We start from the raw sequence: 5614 nt of genomic DNA, 5'->3' as shown, positions 1-5614 counted from the left end.
CACTCTTTCTTGAAACAAAACATTCAACAGAAGATACACTTGAAAATTAACTGTTCAAATACCCTTGCTACATAAAATTCAAGTGCATGCCATTCAATAGAGCTGTTGTATGTGAAAACCAGATGTAGAGTTTTTATTCTGATTGCAAATTTAATATAACAACAACAACAAAATACCACTCTAGTGATTCAATTACAAATGAACTGACCCTGTGTACCTTTTAAGCTGGAGCTATAGGGAATGATGGTACAGTTATCATAGCACTGTAAATGTAAATTTTCCAAAAGAAAAGAAATATTGAGGGAGAAAATGAAGCCACTCTGAATGGGATGAATAAAAGTAACACATACATATGCACATACACACAAACATGCATACATACATACACACATGCATACATACATACACAAATACAAATAAGACTCAAAATGCTTGTTTTTCCAGTTACAGATACAATAATCTAAAAGAAGGTTTTGCTCTTCACGGTCAAGCCTAGCATTTTTGCCCTGTCTCAAATGTGTCTTTTCAGTAACATGAGGTCTTTTTCCTCCACGTACGCTGTTCCAGTAGTGATATTTATCTGTAGAATCCATTTTAATTCTCTCAAATTCAATCACCAAATTTAAATAAGAGAAGGGGAGGTTAATCAAAAGCGAGTACTGAGGGGACTCAGCATGGGGCATGGGGCATGTGCTGATATCTCTACAAGGGATGATGAGCTATGTGGCTCCTTGGCAACAGGAGCTCTTCCCAAGGTCTGTTTCCATGCCTGGAACATTGAGAAAGCTTCCTCTGCACACAGTTTCCAGGGTGGTTCCATCAGATCACAGGCTCTCATTCCAGCTGCCTCCACAGGAGGCCCGACTTCCTGGGGTTTCAAGCTTCACTGGCAGGCACTTGGGATGACAGAGGTACAAGGGGCTTTGGAGACCCATAAGCCATCTCCCAAGTGCAGCCTGGGGTTTTCACAAATGGATTCCCAGCAAGAGAGCCACGCCAAGTTCATTGAAATTCATAGACAAGCTACACAGCAAAACACAAGCTATTTAAGAACCCTTATTTACTTAACCGAAGTAATAAAATATTTATGAGAAAAAAAAGAACATCTAGCCAGTCCATAAAGTAAACTAGCTGACAAACTAATTAGTGTTTCATAACAAGAAATTTCTATCAGTTGCCAGAAGCACCACAAATTACTGATGGAATAAACAGACTTTTTTTTCATTTCTGTTCTAGTCTCAGTAACTAATATTTGGCCATTATTCATAATTGTTCCTTTGGAGTTTGCAGCGTGATTAGCAGCATATAAAATTAACAATCTTGGAAATGGATTTCAGAATGTGATTTTCCACTTTTAATGTAGGCCTAGTAACATACTTTGATGTGGAAAGAACAGTCAAGCCACTCAACTGACCTCTTTTTCTTCCCAAGTTTTAAATGTAATAGATAAGGACCTAATACTAAAAACAAATAAACGCAAGCAGGGCTTATTTGACAAAGCCAGATGCTACCCATATTTTAGGGGGTTGAATTATTGCTTCTTGAATTTCCAAGCTTACTAGACACGTAGCATGGGTACTACTGCAGGAAAGTAGAGAATCAGTTTTTCAAATGCTAGCATTAATGTTTCTAATTCACCAGGACCTTATGCGGAAAACCAGGGTTCATTTGTGGAGTGTGTTGAATCTTATTAAATATACAATCTAATTAAATATAAGGTAATAAAAAAACACAACAAATTCAGGATCTCAGAATTAAGTCCAAATATCCATTCAATATCAATCAATAAATACAGAATAAATCCATTTATCAAAATAAAGTAACTCAAAGACTTAGTTAAGAAATGCAATTTTATTATATGTCAAACACAAAAACTTGAACCCTGTCCTCCCCCCCCCAAAAAATGAGCAGAAAATCTCCAGGAAAAATGTTCACAAAAAGAAAGCTGAGTAGACTTTCCACAGGGAGAATGTGTTAAATGAGATCAAGGGACGCATCATTTAATAATGAAGGTCACAGTATCCAATGAGGTTTCACACATAAACATTTATGCAGCGGATGGCAGCAGAAAGGTGTCAAATTCTACAATTATATTTCAATGATCATTTTTCTAAATACCAGCAATAACCAGTTAGAAAATTTATTAAAACCCCCAAATGATGTTGAAATAAATATTAAAAAACTCAAGTATGTAGATTGTATAATATCATAACAATATTTATTCACCAATAAATGTAGAGTCAATAGCATCTCAAATAAGTGCCACCAGTTTATTTTTTAAATGCCCGAACTTATCTGAATATTTATCATTACAGAGTGGACACTCCCATAAATGGATGGGTGAGAGATTAAATTGGGACAAACTTCAGAGCACACAATTTGGCAATATCAACCAAAACATACATTTCAGGCACTCTGCAACACAAGGATTCTATAATAGATGTATCCTCTTCATAATATTCTAAACGTGCAGCATATTCTATGAATATTGATTTATTTAAATTATAGTTTATAATAGTAAAAGAGTTAAAGACCATCAAGTATCCTTCAGAAAGATACTATTTCATAATATGTGATGTGGGCCACTGAAATTGTAGCCACACAGAGAAAATTAATAAGGCCTATGCTCAAGGATGACCCAAATTTATGGAATATTTCACATTTTGGTGTTCATTTTGTTATTTTTTTACCTATACATATTCTTACACACACACACACACACAGGATGTGCATGCATGTATTTGTGGATTCAGAGAAAGAATAGTAGAAATGAGAATTTAAAACATTATTTTAATAAGTTAGTTCCCATTGTTTCCCGAAAGGACAGGAGTTGATGTTGAAGATACTGGAGAAAAGTAAGGGAATCATCCACTTTTCTCAAGTTTCATGGGAAACTGTTAAATTGCTTTGGTAATATTTGCCAAAAACTTTTGGAAACAACCATGACTTCCCATGAAAAATCCAATTTTGTTGATCAGAAAAGTATTAGGAAAGCATTCATAAGGTAAGAATTCTGCATTTCATTTTCATTTGTAAAAGACAGCTCTTGTGCCTTTTTCGATCTGTTAGCACACAGGGTAGCAGTGATCCACAGCCCCATGCACCTGAGCTTGCCTGACTTACAATTCCAGGGAATGAATGGAAATGTCATACAGCAGCAGTTCTCAAATAAGAAAGCAACGTAAATCCAGTGTGGGGTCCAAAGGGCACCATGAAACTTACTCCATCTCATAAAACTCAATAATCTAGAAGGGTACAATCACATTGCATGCAACACAGATGAAAAGCATAATTGAATCACAGGAGGAAGAGGAAAAGAAAACCCTAGAAAAGAAGACAGTAGTTTAGTTGAAAATCAAAACCTGCTGTTTCCCAAGTTCCAGAGTAGTTACTCCCCATTGTTTCCATAACCGACTTTACAAAGTGCCTGTGGATGACAACCTCTCTTATTGGGCACATCTGTGAGTACACATTTTAACTGCTGCAATGGCGCCATACTGAGAGATATATGAGCCAGCATCCATGAGGAAAAGGATACGTGGTATTTCCCCACAGGGAAGAAATTTGTCCTTAAACAGTTTATATCTGTGTACATTAAAATTTTTATTTTATGTATTAGGAGCTAATTTTTTGTAATCAAACACATTGATTCCAAGTAATAATATCAATTGATACACAAAAGTATTTCATGTGAATAATAATCAACTTCTTACATGTAGAAAATAGGTTTCCACATTAAAAAAGAAAACTACAACAAAAAATTTAGAGAAATTCCTACAAATCTAATAAAGCACAAGAAGGCTTCTAATAACTCACAGTGCTAAGAAGATATAGTGCAGAGGCTATTTTAATGCGATTAGCATCCATTTAACCAATAACTATTGAGTCAGAGAGGATAAACATTTACCAGTAAAGCCAACCAAATCTATGTATTTGTCCATCTCTTTTAAGCTTTCAAATTTATTGACATAATTACACATGATATCATCTTAAGGTCTTTTTGATGTCTATAGAATCTGTAATTATATCCTCTTCATGTTCCTCATATTGGGATTATGGGTCTTTTCACATTTATTCTTGCTAGATATTCCATGTGCTCTTAAACATAATACATATTTTTAATTTTTGTGTAAATGGTAAATCTGTAAATGTATTTATATAGATATATGGTAAAGTATGTCTATTTGTTCAAATATTCTTTATCCATGATTATTGTTAGTCTACTATTTTATGTCTATTCACATATCTATCCACTTATTCCTTTTGTTTATTTGTTGATTTATCTCAGGCAATAAAAGAGTCTATTGAGAAACACCAGGTATCTTCCAAAATTAACAGGAAACTTGGCAAACTGGGCTTGGTCAAACACCATGAAACCACCAAAATATCACTGACCCCTGAGTGAGGAACCAGCTGCCAACCAGTCACCCTCGATGCTTCCATCGCTGGACAGTCGCTGCTACAAGAAACTTATTCCTCCACAGCTGACTTGAAAACTCCAGCTATGAGTTATTGAGAGAAAGTTAATAAATAAGTTATTAGGTCCCTGGTTTGTAAGGTTTTTTTATGTAATTGTTTGTTTTATGTATTTAAAATTCTTTTGATTAATGTATACAACTTCATGATGATATCTGTACTTGGTTGAGAATTTATTGTTACCAGTATGAAGTGCCTCTATCCTTGTTCAGGGTAGTTTTGCATTAAGTAATATTCTTTATAATAGTAATATTGCTATAATAACTTTCTTTTGCTTACTATTTTCCTATCATATCTTTTTCATCTCTAATTTTCAACTTTTCAAAATATTATTTTTCCTACAATGAGTTTCTTCTAGGCAGTATAGTATTGATATTTTTAAAAATAATATGTTTGGAACACATCACATTTTGTTGATCAAATAAAGAAAATGAAGTTTAATTTCCCAATACTTTATTAAAAATGTATTTTTATAAGATATTTTATTGCAAAGATAAAATCTCAACAGAGAAAGAATTACCATAATAACAAAGTTTGCTGTAATAACAAGCTTTAAACAAATGTAAATTCTTTTGTAGTTTCTTTTATTGTTAAACGCCTGCAACATCAAATTTACCATCTTAACAATATTTAAGTGTACAGCACAGTAGTGTTAACTATATGTGTATTGCTGTGTAATAGAACTCTAGAACTTTCTTTACCTTGCAAAACTGAAACTGTAACCATTGAATGACTCTTCTCTTCCTCCCCCTCCCCTGAGCACCCAGCATTCTACTTCTGGTTTCTAACTTGACCAGATACCAGATGTAAATGGAATCATGCAATATTCATCTTTTGTGACTAGTTTATTTTACTTAACATAATTTCCTCAAGTTTCATCCATTTTGTAGCATACGATGGGATCTCCTTTTTTTAAAATATTCCACTTTATGTATATACTACACTCTGTTTATTCATTCATTCATCAGTGAACATCTGGGTTTCTCCTACCTCTTGGTAATTTTAAATAATGAGGCAATAAATATATTTGTGAAAATGTCTCTTCAAGATCCTCATTTCAACTATTTTGGATATATATCCAGCAGTGGTTTGTTGGGTCACATGATGGTTTTATTTTTCAATTTTCTGAGGAATCTCC

The 5614-nt window shown here is 33.8% G+C and overlaps 1 non-coding gene across 1 annotated transcript; it reads left to right on the top strand.

The window, feature by feature from the left end:
• Positions 1–2564: 2564 nt before the first annotated feature.
• On the top strand, positions 2565–2668 carry LOC113613353 (U6 spliceosomal RNA). Its single transcript, XR_003430201.1, has one exon. It is a non-coding gene; the product is annotated as a U6 spliceosomal RNA (small nuclear RNA).
• The last annotated feature ends 2946 nt before the right edge of the window (positions 2669–5614 follow it).

This window comes from Aethalodelphis obliquidens, unplaced genomic scaffold, assembly GCF_003676395.1.
Source record: "Aethalodelphis obliquidens isolate GAN/ISIS:26980383/991018 unplaced genomic scaffold, ASM367639v1 scaffold3, whole genome shotgun sequence".
In the NCBI taxonomy this organism is placed as follows: domain Eukaryota; kingdom Metazoa; phylum Chordata; class Mammalia; order Artiodactyla; family Delphinidae; genus Aethalodelphis; species Aethalodelphis obliquidens.
This window is presented reverse-complemented; position numbering and strand designations above follow the sequence as displayed.